General features: G+C 36.3%; 1 protein-coding gene across 1 annotated transcript in view; it reads right to left on the reverse strand.

Moving 5' to 3' along the window:
• LOC110440621 overlaps positions 1-5,884 on the reverse strand; it is a 24,592-nt gene extending 18,708 nt beyond the window's left edge. Inside the window, exon 1 of the mRNA XM_021483782.1 lies at positions 5,767-5,884. The gene's annotated coding sequence lies outside the window, so the exon portion shown is untranslated. The remainder of the gene's footprint in view (positions 1-5,766) is intronic.
• Between the last annotated feature and the right edge of the window lie 18,215 nt (positions 5,885-24,099).

Below are 24,099 nucleotides of genomic sequence, written 5' to 3' on the forward strand. Positions count from 1 at the left end.
TATGCATCAGATACGATAGCAAAGTGGTACGGTATGCATCAGATACGATGGCATAGTGGTATGATATGCATCAGATACGATAGCAAAGTGGTACAGTATGCATCAGATACGATAGCATAGTGGTATGATATGCATCAGATACGATAGCATAGTGGTACGGTATACATCAGATACGATAGCATAGTGGTACGGTATGCATCATATACGATAGCATAGTGGTACGGTATGCATCATATACGATAGCATAGTGGTACGGCATGCATCAGATACGATAGCATAGTGGTACGGTAGGCATCATATATGATAGCATAGGGGTACGGTATGCATCATATACGATAGCATAGTGGTACGGTATGCATCATAAATGATAGCATAGGGGTACGGTATCCATCAGATACGATAGCATAGTGGTACGGTATGCATCATATATGATAGCACATAGTGGTACGGTATGCATCAGATACGATAGAATAGTGGTACGGTATGCATCAGATACGATAGAATAGTGGTACGGTATGCATCAGATACGATAGAATAGTGGTACGGTATGCATCATAAATGATAGCATAGGTGTACGGTATGCATCAGATACGATAGCATAGTGACACGGTATGCATCAGATACGATAGCTTAGTGGTACGGTATGCATCAGATACGATAGCACAGTGGTACGGTATGCATCAGATACGATAGCACAGTGGTACGGTATGCATCAGATACGATAGCATAGTGACACGGTAGGCATCAGATACGATAGCATAGTGGTACGGTAGGCATCATATATGATAGCATAGGGGTACGGTATGCATACGGTATGCATCAGATACGATAGCATAGTGGAACGGTATGCATCAGATACGATAGCATAGTGGAACGGTATGCATCAGATACGATAGCATAGTGGAACGGTATGCATCAGATACGATAGCATAGTGGGACGGTATGCATCAGATACGATAGCATAGTGGTCCGGTATGCATCAGATACGATAGCATAGTGGTACGGTATGCATCATAAATGATAGCATAGGGGTACGGTATGCATCAGATACGATAGCATAGTGGTACGGTATGCATCATATATGATAGCATAGGGGTACGGTATGCATCATATACGATAGCATAGTGGTACGGTATGCATCAGATACGATAGCATAGTGGTACGGTATGCATCATATACGATAGCATAGTGGTACGGTCTGCATCATAATTGATAGCATAGGGGTACGGTATGCATCAGATACGATAGCATAGTGGTAGTGTACAGTATGCATCTGAAACCATAAGGACTTCTGCTGATAGCACGCAAATTAAGTTATAGGTTTATGTTTCACATGATTAATCAACATCAGTAATTGTACTATGATGGGCTGGTTTTAAATATAGACATGTTTGGAATCGAAGTAATAATTGGAATGTGTTTCTCACGGACAGTCTGGGTGACATAGGACTAGTAGTTAGAGCCTGATAGGACAGCACCTGCGAATTCCTAAAATTATTACAGATTAATTTATATGCTAATTGTATTGATTGTATAAATTGTATATCTACATGTATGTACTGTAAACCTCTTTAGAACGGCTTATTCTAACTAGATAGGGCGCTATATCAAATGTTGTACACTTTATTTTACTTATTCAATTAAGGAATTTGATAATAATTGTGTAATTGAAAAAAGTGTTTGTGCTATAATACGACCGAAACTTTAACAGTGACATAGATGTTAGACAATGCAGTCCTATTTGTCATAAAATGAATTCTGAAACAAAACAATCTTGATCTTAACTTCCTTATATATTTATACATTTTGCGTAGGCTGACGCTAATATCAAATCTCCATGGGCGGTTGGTTTGATTGCTACAGTACATATTAAAATACCCAGAAAGACTATTCTAGTTAGTAGGATATGGACACTCAAACGTTATCAAACCATCGGGTCCGACTACTTTGAATTATACGTGATGCATTTACAAAATTGAAATTACCCGATGACCAATTCATTGATATTATTCCGCACGTTGGGTTTTTCAGAAATATTCAGTAATCTAACAGTATTTGTTTCTGGCTAAACCTCATTGTCGAATGATAGGTACAGTAACAAAAGCAATCTGAATTAGCGTAAGATTATTTCACATTTTGGAGGTTTAAGGTCACAGTGAAATTATTTTTTAGAATTTATAAACATATGTGTATGTGTCAGAGGGTCACTACTAGTACTGCTTTTAAGGTTTACATCGAACTTATGTTTCTGCTTTTATAATATATAGCACAGGAGCTCGTTACGATCATTAGAATATATTGATCGAAACGAGGTCATGTACAGTGTATATGTAGGGTCATCCCCATACTTACGTCTTACTATCGTCTACTAATTACATATGTATATAACCTCCACATGTACCGACCGGCATGTGTATAAAGTCATATTTATCACGTTAACCCGGTATGTTTACGCTCTCCTCAACGGAAGATGCACGCGTGATCAGTAGGTTAGATCTACGCATCCTCTGGACCAATCGAGTACCGAGTAGGCGATATTTAATTTCAGACAGGTTTTAAGAAGTCATCCCCATACTTACGTCTTACTATCGTCTACTAATTACATATGTATATAACCTCCACATGTACCGACCGGCATGTGTATAAAGTCAGATTTATCACGTTAACCCTGAATGTTTACGCTCTCCTCAACGGAAGATTCACGCGTGATCAGTAGGTTAGATCTACGCATCCTCTGGACCAATCGAGTACCGAGTAGGCGATATTTAATTTCAGACAGGTTTTAAGAAGTCATCCCCATACTTACGTCTTACTATCGTCTACTAATGACATATGTATATAACCTCCACATGTACCGACCAGCATGTGTATAAAGTCATATTTATCACGATAACCCGGTATGTTTACGCTCTCCTCAACGGAAGATGCACGCGTGATCAGTAGGTTAGATCTACGCATCCGCTGGACCAATCGAGTACCGAGTAGGTGATATTTAATTTCAGACAGGTTTTAAGAAGTCATCCCCATACTTACGTCTTACTATCGTCTACTAATGACATATGTATATAACCTCCACATGTACCGACCAGCATGTGTATAAAGTCATATTTATCACGATAACCCGGTATGTTTACGCTCTCCTCAACGGAAGATGCACGCGTGATCAGTAGGTTAGATCTACGCATCCGCTGGACCAATCGAGTACCGAGTAGGTGATATTTAATTTCAGACAGGTTTTAAGAAGTCATCCCCATACTTACGTCTTACTATCGTCTACTAATGACATATGTATATAACCTCCACATGTACCGACCGGCATGTGTATAAAGTCAGATTTATCACGTTAACCCTGAATGTTTACGCTCTCCTCAACGGAAGATTCACGCGTGATCAGTAGGTTAGATCTACGCATCCGCTGGACCAATCGAGTACCGAGTAGGCGATATTTAATTTCAGACAGGTTTTAAGAAGTCATCCCCATACTTACGTCTTACTATCGTCTACTAATGACATATGTATATAACCTCCACATGTACCGACCGGCATGTGTATAAAGTCAGATTTATCACGTTAACCCTGAATGTTTACGCTCTCCTCAACGGAAGATGCACGCGTGATCAGTAGGTTAGATCTACGCATCCTCTGGACCAATCGAGTTCCGAGTAGGCGATATTTAATTTCAGACAGGTTTTAAGAAGTCATCCCCATACTTACGTCTTACTATCGTCTACTAATGACATATGTATATAACCTCCACATGTACCGACCAGCATGTGTATAAAGTCATATTTATCACGTTAACCCGGTATGTCTACGCTCTCCTCAACGGAAGATGCACGCGTGATCAGTAGGTTAGATCTACGCATCCGCTGGACCAATCGAGTACCGAGTAGGCGATATTTAATTTCAGACAGGTTTTAAGAAGTCATCCCCATACTTACGTCTTACTATCGTCTACTAATGACATATGTATATAACCTCCACATGTACCGACCAGCATGTGTATAAAGTCATATTTATCACGTTAACCCGGTATGTTTACGCTCTCCTCAACGGAAGATTCACGCGTGATCAGTAGGTTAGATCTACGCATCCGCTGGACCAATCGAGTACCGAGTAGGTGATATTTAATTTCAGACAGGTTTTAAGAAAAACAATTCTACTTGCGGGGGTCAAATTCTGGGTTAAAAATCATGATTTTTTGCATATTTTGGTGTTTTTTGATATGGTAACGATGGTTTTCAGAAGTCCCAAATCTGGGGAAATTGCTTTTTGAAAAAAAAAAATGTTCTTCTAAAAAATACCTATTAAACATGTAGTTTATGAATATATATATATATGTAGGTGTGTTGTGCAGGATGATTCCGCTATCCATGTTTATCCGAGAGATGCCATTTATTTTTAGGGTCAAGCCATTTCTACTGTACTCTGCCACCCCAGTGTCGTAGCATACATGCATGCTTGTATGCTCAAACATACACTAACACTTTCAAGATTTTTTATTCAAGATATCTTTATACATTTCATTTTTCATGATTAATATGGACCGTCCGTATCAATCATAAAAAAGGAAAGAAATGACAAGAATCTTCTTGAAAATTTTAGTCTGCTAAAATAGTGTTGTTATGTTATGTCTATACACATTGACAAATCATCAAGATCTATGTAAATCAAAAACTACTTAAAGAAGTATAATATTAAACTGTATTCATATAAAAAGATCGGATTTTCATTGTTAATAATCAAAATAAAAGGAAGTCCCAGAACATGGGAGATTGCTGCTAGGGCCTAGAAGATTTTTTTTTCAGCTAGCATTCCCCCTATTCCGGCGCTATGCGCCTAGGACGGTCGACCGTCAGAATACACTCCGAAAAATGATTAGCTACGTCACTCTGACCGAGAGACGCCCATATTACCACTCTAAAAAATAATCTGCTGTTAACTCCACGTATATTTTCGTCTCTTCAGATGATTTTTATTTTTGGCCATTATTTTTCTTTTATTAAATCGACCATTTCCCTCTCCGTTGTATGATGTATTGAGTGAGTGTTAATAATTTCTCGTTTGGCAATGGTGCTTTTTCAGCGTCTCTTTGTTTTGTATTCATATAATCTATCGTACTGTTGCATGTGACTATCATTTGTATCGTCTATGACAAGGATGTGTACCCCACCTTTGTTGTTATAAAAAAGCAGAAGTCAATTTTACTTCTGATCTGTGTATGATTCAATTATTAAACCTATCATTTATTAAATGATCATTTTGCAACAATCACAGATTATTAGTTGTTTTCGTCACAGATAACACTTCAACAAAAACAAGATTCGGTATCTTATTTTGTTTTGCAGACAAAGATAACATTTCAGTTCAAAGTAAAGGTGATTCCAAAATCGTCTATAAGGTGACAATGCAATTAGTAAAACAATGTACTTAAGACATATAATAGGATGCATTGTTATACCAATATCACATAAAATATGTAAGATTTTCGGAACAAACATATAAAATAAGTTTCAATTAAATTCAAATATGCTATCCGATTAAAATATGAAATTGCACTTACGAAAAATTAAATCTTTCACATCTCATCACATCTAAACAGTAACCATTTATAAAAGCGGAGGCATTTCAAACGTCGATTTATTTAAGTTGTTATAGTGGTATGCATCTGAAACCATAAGTTATTTTGCCGGTGTAATATTGTTCGCAAATGACATAAAAATAAACAAATTAAAACTGAGTGAAAGTATATATACAAAATCTTACCGGCGTTGGTGTATCTATCAACTGGAGACATTCATCAAACGGCATCTGTCGGAATTTGTATGTTGTCCCCAGTCTGTCCGTTATTTAACCTAAAGACTACTACCATATGTGAACATGTTCGCAAGTGTTTTCTTAAAACTCTTTATTTCTTGTAATCAAACAGTGACAACTTTGATACGAATAATAAGGAAGATATTAATGTTTATAAACATTAAGTATACATTGGTTTCAAGTGATATCGTTAAAGCGTACATCTCCTTTCACCGGAAATGGTACATCGTTGTTGAGATGATTACTGACAGATCTAGAGGCCTTTGTAAATAAGATTGAATCAGTTACAACCATTGGTGATAAGTGCTCTCTGAAGTACTTGAAGCCCCATTTCTGCCAAATACGAATCGGCGTTTTAAACTTTTCTTTCCGAGAAAATGTTAACGATTACGCGGCAAACGAATTGCCTACCTATCAGAAATGAGCAAGACCTTCATCATCACTGGTATTTAAGTATAGCTGTAAGTATCAGGTTCTAATATAGTGTCGTTTCTGGAAACTCTATTTGTTTTAGTTTTGTACACATTTTATGCTAATTTCAAACTAGCACTGTTTAAGTCAGTCATCCTCGGTACTCCAGGGGTTACACTGACTTACACTGTCTGAACCCTGGAATATGTCATGACGAAATTAAAGGCAGCTACACTGTATTGTATTAGACTAAGGTATGAAAAAAAAACAGATCAATTTATAGGCTGATATCTATCCTCTGAAGATTTCCGAGGAGCGACACCAGACTTCAAAGCCTGTCAATTGAATCGTTACGCCTCCGCACGGTCCTTTTGCTGTTCATCAAGCGTTTGTTTTTTCATAGATGTGTTACTATGCTGAAGTCGAAACGATTTCGCCACCGCCTCTTAAACACCCTTCATATGCATCAGTTTATAAACATGTAAGTCGCGGTGAATTTCTCCATTCACATTACGAGCCATGAATACTACTACCCATAAAATCAAGCTTCTTGCGACGTCCATCTTAAGCCTTACATTGTCCTCGGCCGACCACTTTTCTTCTACATGTATCTTTATCCATATTTTGTTATTTTGCTAATATTTGACACCGTTACATAGGGTACATGTATTGTGTACACTCACATGCATTCGTTTTGATTTCTGTTTTCTACATAAATGATTATTGAAATTTTACACGTAGTAGTTAAAAAGAACTAGACATATTTAATCACAAATATTATATCTTATAAAACTAAGTAATTTCCATCCGTATATTGTTTTGCGACGTTATAATAAATATACAGAGGATATTTTTTTTTCCCTTGAATACCATACATATTTTACGCGTATGAATATCAACATTTTTCACTGGTACAAAGTGCCAAATTTTGTAGCGCGTAGTATTTGACGCCAGGTTCTAATGACGTCACGCTTGACAACAAAACTGAGTGTCGTTTTGTTAAGCATCGAACTGTTTTTGTATGGTATTTATGATCTATTTGAATGACACAGCTTTGCAAGCAAACAACATAATGCGCGCTATGATTCAAATAGATCATAAATACCATACAAAAACAGTTCAATACTTATATTTACGTTTTCTCTGCCTCTTATGTTCTTTTTTAACTTATAATTTATATTTAAAATTAAAAATGCCCGCCTTATCGACAGTCCACACAATTTCGTTCAATAGTTTGAACAGCGTATTGTCGTGTGCTGATTGGCAAACAAAGTAGTACTTTGAAATTTTAACAAACACTTCAATTTTATTCCACAATTCAGTATCAATACAATTGCGTATGATATGTCTATAGGGTGATTTAAGTTTATCAATAGAACTCTGAGCTGAAAGTAATATTTGAAATTGTTTCGATTTTTCCCCGAAACAAATTTCGCGCATGGACAAATACAGTGAACACCGTAAATCCGACCTTGCCCTCCACGAGGGAGTTATTTTTGGAAGTTAATTCGAACTTTTCTCTTTGCTCATTTTGTGAAGAATCCAGGCGTGAATTTATTTGTTGATTGTATGGGAACCTGACAACAGTCGGTAGATTCTATAACAGCCTCGTTATTTGACATGTCGTCAGAAACTGAGGAACCGTGGATGCGAGACGCGTGAAACTGATAGCGTTTGAAGTGAGTGATCTTGCGACGGAGCACAGGTTCGTTACAAATGTCTGAAATGTTTATGTGTGCTGTGACTCATATCAGTAGGTCTGTAACATATGTGTCAGTAGGTCTATAGAATATGTGTATTTCAGACATTTGTAACGAACCCCTGTTGATCAGTGCAGTGTAACAGACGATATTTCTGATAAATTGCATATGCGTTAAAATTGTTTCCATTGCCGGCATTGGTGATTTCAACCGATGTGCATTTTGTACGATATTGCAGACATTGGTCTTGTTTTCGTTGCAATAAAAGTGTTTTTATTTTATTTTTTTATTTTGCACATAAATTTACAATGGCATTGTCAAATCTCACAATGCCCAGCGATATTTCAGCAGCCGTCATGCTTATTTATATTGGATATTGTAGTTCCGGTCAGTATTGTATTAGTACGCTAAGAATTGCGTCTCGTGATGCATGGTAATTAAAGTCCCATCAACGACACAGCTTTCAAAGAGGCTATATAGTGACAATGCCATGCAAATGTAAATATAATGGGTTGTTCAACACAATTCTTCCGTTTGCTGCTTTCATGTGATTTCCACAAAAATGATATTATTTGTGTTGTTACATAATATATGTTAAAAAACAACGACTTATTCTGCCGCCGCTTCATCACCACTTAAAATTGAAAGTCTACGCAGTAAATATACCGTTCTGATTTGACAATATTTATGTGATATCTTCACATGTGAAGATATAATATGTCGTATGCCTTTCAGTGAAGATATCAGCCTTTAACAATTGATAATTCATGATGTTTAATAGTTAGAATGTAATAAAGTGTTTCAATTTTTGGAACCTGGAGATATGTATAAAAATGTTCTTCTCATAGGATAAAAACGTTATGAGAGGTGAAGGTGACACACACATAGATATAAAGGTTCTAACGAGAGCTAGTTAATTTTCATATTGTACGAAGACATTAGGTAGACTGAGTGCCTTTTACAATTTGAAAAAGATAACAAAAGAAAGTGAAAAATATGTACATATGATAACCAATCATCGCGTGTTTTGTGATTTGTTTCTCCGATAACGTTCTTATTCTATCTAGAAAAACGTGTAGGAGAAGACAAGGGACCACATTCATGCTGATTAGTTATAATGTTTATTCAACTCTGTTAGGTGAATTCTGAGAAAACATGCATTAACAACATATTTTGTGGGAGAAGTAAAAAAGACATGAAATAATTTGCCAAAATTTCAAAATACAATTAAGTAAATACAAAAATGATATTGTAAAATTTATAAAACAGTTGCAAAAGTTTCATTTATATAACACTTTATGATTTTTTTTTTATTAAAGCTCTTTAAAGATGAACAATATCTCTTTCTGTCACTCCTGACTTCGTTTTTGGTCTTTCTTTCTTTCTTTACATGTTCTCCTCTGTCACCAAAGCACCGTTTCCCTACTTCTCTATCATAATCAATTAACCATATTAAGTATAAGGAATACAGCTAGATTGTGTGGTTGATGCCTCGAATAACCTTTCTTACGACATATATGAATGCATTTTTTGAACAATATACCAGTGTACAGTAAAACCTTTTGATATCAATACGTGTAAATGTACGACAATTCGGTTCAAATCATACAAATCTTTCGTAACTACTCTATATATCATCATTACGGCATTTGTTTGGACAATCACCAACGCGTTAAAGGATGTTTTACGAAATGATTTCATATTTGTTGTCAGACTTTGAATAAATGTCAGAAAATTATCATCTAAGTCCCCGGAACAAGATATATCCAAAGATAAATTGTAGCTTGACAATTATTTTTTAAACATGACATTTGCTCGTCCTTTATGATATAACAAACCTGATAATATACATAGGTTGTCTTTCTTCAACTATTTAACGCGGGTATTGACACAATGCAATATATGATATAGGGTATCTTGTCTGGAGGAAATGATTTCACGAGATTATTGAAAAATTGCGCCTTTTTCATGTTTGTGTGAATATCCATGTCTTTAAAAGACAACAAATGGGAAGAAGGCACATATCCTTTTGTAAATAATCGAACTTCCCTTCAATATACTTATCTAGATTCGAGATTCGACAACAAAACCCCCCAGAACGGGTGAAGTGAAGTCAGGAAAACAAATACCCTTGCAGTGCAAGCGGATTGCCCATTTGTTTTGTGTGTGTTCATGATGACCTCCGTGCGCGTTGATGTTATGGTATGGTACTTTTTTCCAACAATGACTAAAACCTTTACAGTTACTGTATTTTACTCAGAAATGTAATAGGACATAATCCATTCAAATGACATTTAGTTGTTAAATATAAAAGAATGACACGTCTCGCTCCACTTAGCGATTTGCATATAACAACACAACGCAAATATCTTTTTTTGCCTCTAGCTCACAGAAAGGACGTATGGCGGTGGGCGTTTAATCAGTATATGTACATGCACAACATTACTAATAATCCATGACAAAAACCAAAATGCAATCAAAATACATATATACAAATAACCCCTCGTACATATACCGATAGTTAACAGCTTGCCGTCATCTGACGTGAAAAAAACATTTACACCGCAGTCTGACGTTGACTGCGCGAAACGACAATAAAGAGACACCTCGATCATCGAAATCAACCTGCACGCCCAGGAAAAACCGGAGATATCCCCCGGAAAACGGTAACCAAAAGCGGGACAAATATTATTTCCCTGCAAGTCCGATTTCTCTGACGTGACAGTTGGACCGCTGTCTTCTCTTCTATAACAGACCTACTGAACCACCCTAAGAAAAAAAACGAAAAAAAACCTATCCATCCTTAAGTTTAGAATGAATCGTACGCTTACCTGCTAAATGACTCGCATTCTGCTCTACGTAACTTTTAACATGAACAGGTGGTTCCTCACCAGCTCCGTGTACAAATAAGCAAGTGCGCTCTGACACATCTCTACTGTATCCGTGTCGTTTCCAGCTCGTTGTTGTCTGTGTTACACGTTGAGTTTAAAAGCACATTAGTGCATGGCCCATCCTGAACAACGGAAGCGGTCCGAATGGTTTGCAATGAAGTTTTTCTCCACTCTGATACCTTTGCTTGAATACTATTATACATTATGTAATTCAATTTTTCTCCGTCCATGCATATCTCGATTGTTTCCCCAGCAAGTATCAATTTCCAAATATGTCCGGAACAATGGATTGACACCCCACTTGATACAGTTTGGTCAGTTTTCAGGATATTCTGGAAACTTTTAGCCCATGTTAAATGTGTAATGTCATTAACACAATAATTCAGTGTAGTGTCATTTCCATGAGATAAGCTTATGGTACCTTTGTCGTTTGCCAATCGAACATAGGTTGTATAGTCCAAATCGGAATCTGACGTGTTTGTAGTTAACTTCTCAGTTTGTTGCAAGCTAAGTTTTTTCAAAAGCTGATTCCATTCGATCTTGAGATGTGTTGATACAAAGCCGTCTGTTTCATGCTCAACTGTATCGAGATCTAAGGAAGCCCGAAATGAGAAAGGAAATAGATTAACTGTTTGTTCACTTTGGAGTTTAATGACAAAAAATAGCAAGTCCACATAATGCAATCACACATATGGCTACGACACCAACCACACAAGAGCACCATCTACGTCCAATCTTGGTATACGCGTTGTAAAAACACTGACGAACAGCTGAAAGGCAGGTTCTTGATCCTGAAGAAAAAGAACATTCTTGAGAACTATTATCATTACCTTAAACTAAATATTGTCTTTGAAATAATTTAGATTGAGTAAATACACAATGCATCTCAAGCACACACGCATGCGTACACACATAGGGAGATATTAGCCAGGTGGCATAGTACTAGTGTATAGCGACTGATAAGGCAGCTTCTGCGAATTCCTCAAAATTGTATTGATTAATGTTGTATATGTGTATTGTATTGATGGTATATATTGTATATCTATGTAATGTAAAGCGCGTTAGTGTGGCTTATTATAGCTAGATAAATGTTGTATATTATTATATTCATATGACTATTAATACATTTTTGAAAAAAAGAGACTTAATTGGTTTGTACTTGTAATACATCTTAAATGGGTTTTCAATTGGAAAATATGAAGCAATTTATAATGTTTACTTGTACCCTCGGGACGTTTCACATATCGATAGAGAGCGTGTGTACATTGTATAAAATAGGTTACTGGTAGGGTGTAGATCTTGCCCCAAATATACAGAGAAAAAATGAGACAGAAGAAAAGCGATGGGAGCCAAACCTTATGTAAAGGCTGGGTCACAATAACATACGTTATGGTACGTCTGAGGCGTTTGTCCAGATTATAAGGAAACACCATTCCAGGACCCCTATGAGACCATTGATAATACTAAGACAGTAGTCATACATTAAATAGAAACTAGAAGGAGTTGAGATACACAGATACACATCTGGAAGAACATCAAAAGGACATAGAGAAAATAAGCAACACCAAGTTTACCACAATCACACGCAAAACATACGCCGCATGATACAATAAATCGGCATTAACAGATCACAGGAAACACCATTTCTGTATTTAAGAAAATATAAAAAGTTCAGCTTAAATATGTAGCTAGAATAAAGAAACATACTTTTAAAAAAAGGCTATATGTTCAAACACGAAACCGTATATACATGTATTGTTAAGCCATTCCTCTATTTACACCAACCACGATTGTCATCGCTCAACGTCCATCGTCCGTACAAATGTGTGCAAGCAATAATCGTCCAGATTTCTATCGTTCCCACATCGTGCACACACCGTTCGCACATCGTGTAACATTGTGCGTTCCCACAACTGTATATTCAATTAAATTTAGCTTTAAATTACCATATATCTTGTTAAATAGTGCCTGTTTAAACAGATTTCGCTCTTTTGTTGGAGTTAAAATAGCAGTTCTTTAAATCTGCGTCATATCTTTTTTTTTATCGCCAGGTGTATGCAATCGCTGTCTAAATAAACTTGATCAACGAAATTAAAAACTCCACGAAAGTTAGTGATTACTCCGCCTACTTTGCATTAACTGAGTTATTTCCATCATTTTTATTGTATTTACTTCAATCCCTCTTTACATAGCAGACAATTCACGATTCATGTTCTTATTAAGCGTTTGGGTGATCACATCTTCCTCGTTGAAGGCAGGAGGCCTGGGAACATTGATGGACACACCTGACATTGACTGGTATTGTGCGCTTACGTGTATCTCGGGATCTTTTACCGAGTTCTCTTTTCAATCTGTGACCCTTACAGTGACTTAGTTACATCTACCATTTCGTTGATTGAGTCCCATCCTTCATACCATTCCTTTATACAGTAGGCGTTGCATGATCAGTGACCTGTCTATCATGTTACACAAAATCTTTTATAAAAATACTTTCAAATTCAATTTGTTTGTGCTCTGGCTTTATACATTTTTTTTTTATATATTTAGCTTTTGAACCGAAAGTTTGATACCACTTGTTAATTTACATATCTCCTGGAGTCAAATGAGCAATGTAACATGTAACTTTAAATATGTATGTTTCAGGAGAAAAAGTCAATTTATCCGGTTGCTCAAGTTTTGTAGTGAAAACAGTACGGCATGCAATGATGGCTGTGGCTATTCATCAAATCGCCTTATTTATATGATCCGGGTATGCTCTATCCATTTTTCTAGAAATACCCGACAACATTCTAGGTATTTGACATAACAAATACTTAACCGGATTATCTGTCGCGAGATCCGGCTTGGCTTGGCTTGATCTTTATTTCAAGGTTGACTATTGTGATATTGAAAAGAAGAGACCAGTTCCTTTGACGTATTTCCTGTAACAACCTGACATGTTCATTCTCAGAATCGTCTCAACTTTTGTACATGTATGATATATATTAGTTAAATAGCATTCAGTAAACTGACATTAAGCTGATTCTTAGTAGCCTGTGAAGCTTCAAGATGAACTCCGGTGAACACCCCCTCATTGATTTTTACTTGAACATTAAATCTTTCATTAAATTGTAATATGATACTATCTGCAAAACGTGTTATGAAGGTTATGATTTCATTTCATTTTTGTTATTCATAATATAAAGATACTTTTAAATTCAATTTTTTTGTACTCTGGCTTTATACATATTTTTTTATATTTGGCGTTTGAACCGAAAGTTTGATACCGTTTGTTAATTTACATATCTCCTGGAGTCAAATGAGCAATGTAACATGTAACGTTAAATATAAAGGGTTTTTTTCAGGAGAAAAAGTCAATTTACCCGGTTGCTCAAGTTTTGAAGTGAAAACAGTATGTCATACAATGATCGCTGTGGCTATTCATCAAATCACCTATTTATATGATCCGGGTATGCTCTATCCATTTTTTCTAGAAATACCCGACGACATTCTAGGTATTTGACATAACAAATACTCAACCGGATTATCTGTCGCGAGATCCGGCTTGGCTTGGCTTGGCTTGATCTTTATTTCAAGGTTGACTATTGTGATATTGAAAAGAACTAGTTATAATAGACCGGTTCCTTTGACGTATTTCCTGTAACAACCTGACATGTTCATTCTCAGAATCGTCTCAACTTTTGTGCATGTATGATATATATTAGTTAAATAGCATTCAGTAAACTGACATTAAGCTGATTCTTAGTAGCCTGTGAAGCTTCTAGATGAACTCCGGTGAACACCCCCTCATTGATTTTTACTTGAACATTAAATCTTTCATTAAATTGTAATATGATACTATCTGCAAAACGTGTTATGAAGGTTATGATTTCATTTCATTTTTGTTATTCATAATATAAAGATACTTTCAAATTCATTTTTTTTGTACTCTGGCTTTATACATATTTTTATATATTTGGCGTTTGAACCGAAAGTTTGATACCACTTGTTAATTTACATATCTCCTGGAGTCAAATGAGCAATGTAACATGTAACGTTAATTATAAAGGGGTTTTTTTCAAGAGAAAAAGTCAATTTACCCGGTTGCTCAAGTTTTGTAGTGAAAACAGTATGTTATACAATGATCGCTGTGGCTATTCATCAAATCACTTATTTATATGATCCGGGTATGCTCTATCCATTTTTTTCTAGAAATACCCGACAACATTCTAGGTATTTGACATAAAAAATACTCAACCGGAATATCTGTCGCGAGATCCTGCTTGGCTTGGCTTGGCTTGATCTTTATTTCAAGGTTGACTATTGTGATATTGAAAAGAACTAGTTATAATAGACCGGTTCCTTTGACGTATTTCCTGTAACAACCTGACATGTTCATTCTCGGAATCGTCTCAACTTTTGTGAGAAATGCAATGGTTGTTTATCGGTATGTGCTATTTTTGGGTATAATTCATAAATACCTCACGTACATAAATGCTCTCCGAATGCTATATAAGCTCTGACCAGGATAATGGTTTGTATAATGCACTTGTACACCATGGAGGATAAGGATAATACGCCTGTGACGGCAGATGAAAGAGAACAACCAAATATACCATGCAGTCAGAAGATTCGTGAAGACCAGCGACCTCAATGGAACGCTGGACAGGGGTGGAATTTGCTTAATATACAACCTTTGTATGTTTTGATAACAATAGTCATTGCTTTACTGTCCGCTATCGTGGTAGCAACAGTTACATATACCGACACATCGTCAAAAAAGCAGTTGGCAACACGAAATGCACTGAGCGTGTCCTTTAAAGCAACACTCGTCATACCGAGCCCGAACAGTAAGGGCAGGGTTAAAACTTTTCTCGATGTTGAATGGAACGCTGAATACAAGAATATCAGTTTTCAAAAAACGTCTGAATATCGTCAAAGCCATCAGAATAGCGTAAAGGAATTTTCAACAAGAGTCATCATTGCAGATAACAAAGCCGCTATGGGGATGTTACATAAAGACGAAAAACACTTTCACTGTTTTCAGCACGTTAAGCACTCGCTGTGGCTAAGTGTTTTTCAGTTAATATTGACAACTCCTTCATCGTTTGATTCGGTTAACAAGGAAAGCGGCTCTAGCGGGACAAGCTACAGGTGGAACGGTTCTGAAATATATACACTGCTGGAGTACTTCATAGAAGGACCAAGACTGAAATATATAAAATACAATGGTGCACAGGCAAATGTTACTGACTGGAGCATCAGCAAAGAACGAACCATATTTGTACCAGACAATACAGAAAACGGGCCTTGCGAAGAATTTCGACCATCAACGTCGCCGGTCTATCAAGATTTCATGTTTTCTGACCACAGCAGTTCTGTTGAAAAATACAAAGTCGAAAAGAAGGAAAAAATGAAAGAATCAAAAACGTGTTTGTTCATACACGGAGCCGGAGAGATCCCAAGTGGTGACTGGAACCTTACTAGCCTTCCAAGCTACTGGGGCGATATAAAACAGTACACGCCGGACTGTGCCTTCCATCGATTCATCCATTACGACAGCGTTCACAACGCCTGGGATGATGAAAAGTTACAAGAAAGGATATGTGATTTTGCAGCTACAAATGGCATCATTCAGGACAAGGTGATATTCACTCATTCTATGGGAAACTTAGTTCTTGCTGCCGCTCTGCATATGAAGAAATGTGAGTTTGATAAATCAAATAGTCGTTGGTATTCTATACAGGGGCCATGGAAAGGCAGCCGGGAAGCTGATAAACTAATTCAGATATGCAAATCAAAGAAAGAGTTCGACGAAATACTACGATTTATTTTGCACGAACTACATTATAACAATTACTGCAATAGCACGACCCTTCAGGCAATGCCGGCTTACCAATCTCTGACAAGCACATATATGAAATCGAATAAAATCGATTTTGCTTGTTTGACTCAAATAGCGAATTCGTTTATATCAGGCGTGATGTGTGGTACTAGTGCACTAGGACTGTGGCGGCAAGATGAATTCCATGCTGTTGCCCTAATGGTTATACAAAACTTTGCAGGACTTGAAGAACCAAACGATGGTATGGTGGCTTTTGAGAGCTGTTCTATAAAAGGCGAATTTGATAATGACTGGAAAAATAAATTCTACAAGGGGGATTTTAATCACGAACAGGGCACTTGTCGGTTCGGAAAGGTCAGTGATTCGTTTCGCAATTCACATAAATATCCCAATCCATGTATGTGGTTTTCTGAGATGCACTAATAAAGTTCGAATCTTGAAAATGAAATCTGAAAATGTCATGAAATACCAATATTATGTTCATGTTCAAAATTGCATTTCAAACTTATTCAGGATTGAAAAAAATGTGACAAGTCATGATTTTCTTGACGCCAAAACGCGTCAATGCTTTTTTAAATTTCTAAATAAACATGCAACTACGGTGACTCTTTTCGAAACTGTAACATTACATTCGGGTTAATATACGTGTACATTGTCTGACATGTCGTATGAATAAATACAAAGATATTCTCATTTATTCATAAGCTATGAATTCTGACAATACCAATTATGTTTATAACTATGAAATCATATATCTGGGCAGTGAATATGACGTCATTACAATGATGTATAATATTATGATAGCATTGGCTCTACTTTCTGTTGCTATTTCCATGCATTACGATGCCAATACAAACAATAACTTGTATATTTTGTCTTTGAAAAGTATGTTAAAAATATTGTAGATTGAAGACATCAATATAAAACTTGGCGAGACACATTATCACATCCACGGGCCTCATGTGGAACAATATTTGCTAAACGCTTTCATTTGATTTGAACATAAATTGTAATTAAAAACTAATTTTGAGAGCTTTCTAAAGTAGTCTGCTTAAAAGATATCTTTTAACAACAGTTTTATAAGTATGTTTTTTTTGTGTGAACATTTTATATCCAGGACAAACTTTTTCAGCGTTTTGGTATGTTTTAGTTATATTTTCGCGTTTTTGTGTTTTTAACTAACGTCTGTCTTTTATGATTAAATCTTTACTGCAGTTATAATTATTGTGTTGTTTAATTATTTATATTTTGACTATGTCCAGTATAATTTGAACATGGCACGGTAGTCTAGTGGTAGGACGCCGGGCTCGTGACAGAAGGGTTGCGAGTTCGAGTCACGGCACAGCACGGCACTGTGTTGTTCCAGTCTACTCAACTGTAAATGAGTATGTGGTTGGGCATTGCTAGAATTGTAGAATGCTGTGAGCGCCGAAATGGCAGCACCGGCTGAATGCTCCCCAGGGAGTTGAGAAAGAAATTGGCTATAACCACGGATAATAATTTGTGAACCGCTTTGAGACGACCTACAAACAAGGTTGTGATAAAGCGGTATATAAGAACCTCGAATTATTATTATTATTGTGTATTGTGTATTGAAATACTCTTTACGTGTAAACTGATACTTATGTTCTCTATCATACACGCAACCCTGGCTCAATACTTATTCAGGTGACATCAATGTATCTGAATACTTATATGTTAATCTTTGTATATATTAATCTTTGTATATATTATATTTGTAATGATATGGTACACCTGTACCAAGAATTCAGTTGAATATTTGTATATGTACATTGACATTGATGCTGCATACATCAACATTATTGTAAACACATGTACTCTTGGCTGGAGATCTATAACGCTACGCTGAATAAATATTGAATGGAATTGATTTTGTTTTAATTATTTTTGTGTGTGAATATTTTATACCCAGGAGAAATTTATTCATCTGTTTCTTATGGGTTTGTTATGTTTCGAATTTAAAATGAACAACACTTAATCCGAGCACGTACATATGGCATCATTTGACGCTATGGGAAAGATAAAGTTTCGCGGCAATCATTGATCATGTTTACAGTGCCTTAGATAATATCAAACAAGACTAACATGTGTTTCCCGAGATACATTATAACATAGGCGGCCCACATGTGGTGCAAACAAATGTTTACACTTCCGGAACAACTGTATTTGATTGTATTGATAAGTTTATATTTTTTATTTTTTATTTTTTGTAAGTGCTTTTTTACATATACAAAATATAGCACGTTCTCTCACACTCACATCTACACGTTTCAAAAAACCTTGTCATCATCCTTCACCTGATTTCATCATCATCATCATCATCATCATCATCATCATCATCATCATCATCATCATCATCATCATCATCATCCATAATATATGAATATCATCATACACCCTACTCTTACAGCATCGTCATCACATCACTGTCATCATCATCGATAGCGACATATTGTCGTTGTCATCATCCTCATTCAACACTATCATCAACTTATGATCATCATCATCATACATCATCATCTTACCTCCTCATCAACAATACATCATCATCATCCACACTATATGATTGTCATTATGATCATATACAATCATCTCAAATCCTCATCAATAACATATTGATCAGCAATATGTGATGATCATCATTATCGTCATCACTGACTATCATTTATCACCATCATCACCATAATCACCATCATCAACCATGTATGATCATCCTCAACATTATCTTCCATCATCTTTCATCATCAACAATATAACATTTCATCATCATCATCATCATCATCATCATCATCATCATCATATTCTCATCAGATGAACACAAATGCTTATATCTTTTAATGACATATATACAACAAAATCTTGTAGTTTTTTCACTCTCGCACCACACACTAGTACATCATCAGGGGCGTTTCTAGGATATTTTGAAATGCACTAAAGTAACGGTTCCTGACTTGGAGCATGTATATTTTATAGTTAAAGTGTCGGGGTTTGACATTTTTTATGCCGAATTCTCTCCATTAATTGTCTATGGTATATCAAAATGATTGAATGGATCTTGGGATGATTTTAAGGTCTTTTGACGCTTTGATAACGGAGAAAGACGAAATAGCTGTAAGATGCAGTTTTATTTAATTTGGCTTGCTATCTCTATTACCAAATTTGAAAGGTACTTGCTCAGTGGAGGATCTGGGGGAGGGGGCTCATCCTGTCGTAAGAATGGTAAAACTTATACCCCGGCTGCGCTGAGAACTGCAGAAATAGTTTTTGAGAACATTTTTATATCAACAAGCCAAAATATTGCAAGAAGGAGATATCTAGTCTTCAACCGGTTATGATATCTTTGTACAACTATCTCATGATAAAGACCACAGATGCGTACCTAATCTGGTTACTCCAGGTTGCTCCAGGTACCTCCCAAGATGTTCTTACATACCACATCTGGTTGCACCAGGTGAAAAAAGTATAGAAATTATGTCCAATGTTTACTTTTTCAAAGGTTGAGGTCAAAGTATAAAAGTATATGGTTTATAGGTCACAGTGAGCTTCTTTCTGTAATTGACACTCCGCCATCCCAAAATATACTTGAATATCAAATCTGGTCACTCAATGTGAAATGGTATAGAAGATATGCCTTGTTTTGATTTGTCTGAAACTCGATGGGATGAAAGATTTACACATAGAACACTGGCAATACATCTAACACATATACTACATGTATTTCAAATCGTCTAGCTGAATTGCCTCATTTTATTTTTTATATTTTGTAGTTGTTGTATACCTTACTTCATGGTTCTATCCTTTTAACTACTTCGTGTAACAGCAGCAGGGTTGAACAGGGGGCATTAATGACTTGCATAAAAATAAAAATAAAATTATAGCAATTTCTCTGTTTAATATATCATTAGGGCATCGCTTGCCTATTATTAATTATTTCTGATTGACTTTTTAATAAGAGCATTGTATAGCTAAAAATAGCAATTAAATATTTATATATGTTTTTATCTCCCCTATACCATCTGCTATATATGCATTGGGGGTTTATGCTATGATGAAATGAAATATGCCTTTGTTGCAGAGGTATAAAATTGTTCATTTTCTTAACCTTAAAACGTCAGAAGAAAAAAGAAATCAGCTTTGCTCTGTCTGACGACACATATAACATAAATTCTATAATTCTTAGAGTGAAACAGTACTTATTCAAAAAGAGCCAATTTCAGAGTTCATATATTCGTTTGAAAATGAGTGTAGAGAACAAAATTCTTTAAAAAAATAAATACATTAACAATAATACAAACAAAATACACATAATTTAAGTTTTGAACACTGTTGCAAGGGTTATAGTTTAAGATGCCTTTATATATACCCCCCCCCCCCCCCCCCCCCAACGAAGTTAGGTGTATACTGACTGCCTGCCTGACCATCCACCCACCCGCTTACCGAAAAACCAGGCGATTTCAACAAAACTTCACATGTATGATCGGTACATCATGTATTGTTTAGTTGCTAATATTCACGAGGTTATTTAATTTCGCGAATTTACGAAATTAAAACCTTCGGTAATATTTTGAGATCTTCGCCATAACGTCCCCGTTTCACACGTCCGTGATATCAGTTGAGCTGAGGCTACTTGGTGAAAACATCATTTTGAAGGAAGTACACAAGATGAAAAAAGTTCACTTATGAATAGGCATTAAAAAACAGTAATACACGATAGATGAATCCTTCAGTCTAAGTTTATTGTAGACCACAACGAATCTATGTATGCATACTATCAACACCGTAGGCATTAGTAAGTAAGCTTACACATATATACTTAAATAGGACAAGCATAACAAAGAAATGGGTACAGTTTAAATCCCGGCAATCGAGAAAGCCCTTTTCAGCGTTTCTTTGTCCTGCTAAAGTTTTTATTTTTCGAGGTGGTCCGAAACAGACCTACAGAAATTGTGATTCGCGAAATTTAACCCAAGAGAATAAGTTCCGGACACAAAATCGCGAAATTTTAATTCCGCAAAATTTAACATACTCACCTGACATAAACATTTCGATTTGGACTTTTTTCTAGAGTTATTTCCCTTAGTCTGTCTAGTCATTTATATAATTAAGCTCTGTCCACATTTATCCTCCAAAAATATGTTCAAAATGAAAAAAATAACACAAAAACACACTTCTGTGGTTGAGCGAGGTCATTGATGCCTATGGTTTGCATTCATAATTTTTTAAAGCTTCCATTTAAATTCTTTGGAAAGGTGAAATGTATGATGAAAGTGCTAAATTTGAACTTAATTTGTTATCCCATTATATTTGTTATTTGGCTTACTTTCAACGAAAAACTTTGATTTAATTTTTTCCACCGAGTAACATAAATATAATATGCTGGAATTGTTTATGAAAATTGTTTGTATCAATTAGATAATTTCTATTTACGAAGCTTTTCGTTTGAAATCGACATGTTTAATTCGTTTGAATAATTGTCAGATTGACTTATGCATTAACTATGTCCGTCGTATACCTTTTAACTGAATTATATTACGTAACAGGATTAACTGTTCTTATCGGGTTGATAGACTGCATTCAGTTTCAGACAAAGGACAGCTAAATTGGCTTACCTGGTTTGGTACGGCCTCGGTATGAATGTCACTCAAAAACTAATAACTCTGTTTTTACTTAGCGACATGATTATGTTTGTAGTATCAGTTAGGACCCAGGCCTCGGACTGTACGGGTGTGTGTTTTTGGATAACCAGAAGTCACTCAACGACCTAGAGAAACTTATTGTAATAACTTACTAATTATTAGGATTACAGCAGTGGTTTCATCTACCACCACAGTTATATAGGGCTACACTAGTGAGTAGGATTACAGTAGTGGTTTCATCTACAACCAGTAGTGTTATAGGGCTACACTACTCAGTAGGATTACAGTAGTGGTTTCAACTACAACCAGTAGTGTTATAGGGCTACACTATTGGGTAGGATTACAGGAGTGGTTTCATCTACAACCAGCAGTAGTGGTTTCATCTACACCTACAGTGTTATAGGACTACACTAGTGAGTAAGATTACAGTAGTGGTTACATTTACACCCACAGTGTTATAGAGCTACACTAGTTAGTAGGATTACAGCGGTGGTTTCATTTGCACCCACTATTATTATAGGGCTACACGAGTGGGTAGGATTACAGTAGTGGTTTCATCTACACCTACAGTGTTATAGGGCTACACTAGTGAGTAGGATTACAGTAGTGGTTTCATCTACCACCACAGTGTTATAGAGCTACACTAGTGAGTAGGATTACAGTAGTGGTTTCATCTAAACCCACAGTGTTATAGGGCTACACTAGTGAGTAGGATTACAGTAGTGGTTTCATCTACACCTACAGTGTTATAGGGCTACACTGGTGAGTAGGATTACAGTAGTGGTTTCATCTACAACCAGTAGGGTTATAGGGCTACACTATTGGGTAGGATTACAGTAGTTTCATCTACAACCAGTAGTGTTATAGGGCTACACTAGTTGGTAGGATTACAGTAGTGGTTTCATCTACAACCAGTAGTGTTATAGGGCTACACTAGTTGGTAGGATTACAGTAGTGGTTTCATCTACACCCAGTAGTGTTATAGGGCTACACTACTCAGTAGGATTACAGTAGTGGTTTCAACTACAACCAGTAGTGTTATAGGGCTACACTAGTTGGTAGGATTACAGTAGTTGTTACATCTACACCCACAGTGTTATAGAGCTACACTAGTGAGTAGGCTTACAGTAGTGGTTTCATCTACACCCACAGTGTTATCGGGCTACACTAGTGAGTAAGATTACAGTAGTGGTTACATCTACACCCACAGTGTTATAGGGCTACACTAGTGAGCAAGATTACAGTAGTGGTTACATCTACACCCACAGTGTTACAGAGCTACACTAGTGAGTAAGATTACAGTAGTGGTTACATCTACACCTACAGTGTTATAGGGCTACACTGGTGAGTAGGATTACAGTAGTGGTTTCATCTACACCTACAGTGTTATAGGGCTACACTGGTGAGTAGGATTACAGTAGTGGTTTCATCTACAACAGTGGTGTTATAGGGCTACACTATTGGGTAGGATTACAGTAGTGGTTTCATCTACACCCACAGTGTTATAGGGCTACACTAGTGGGTAAGATTACAGTAGTTGTTACATCTACCACCACAGTGTTATAGGGCTACACTAGCGAGTAAGATTACAGTAGTTGTTACATCTACACCCACAGTGTTATAGGGCTACAATAGTGAGTAGGATTACAGTAGTGGTTTCATCTACAACCAGTAGTGTTATAGGGCTACATTAGTGAGTAGGATTACAGTAGGGGTTTCATCTACAACCAGTAGTGTTATAGGGCTACATTAGTGAGTAGGATTACAGTAGTGGTTTCATCTACCACCACAGTTATATA

This window comes from Mizuhopecten yessoensis, unplaced genomic scaffold, assembly GCF_002113885.1.
Source record: "Mizuhopecten yessoensis strain PY_sf001 unplaced genomic scaffold, ASM211388v2 scaffold11185, whole genome shotgun sequence".
NCBI lineage: Eukaryota > Metazoa > Mollusca > Bivalvia > Pectinida > Pectinidae > Mizuhopecten > Mizuhopecten yessoensis.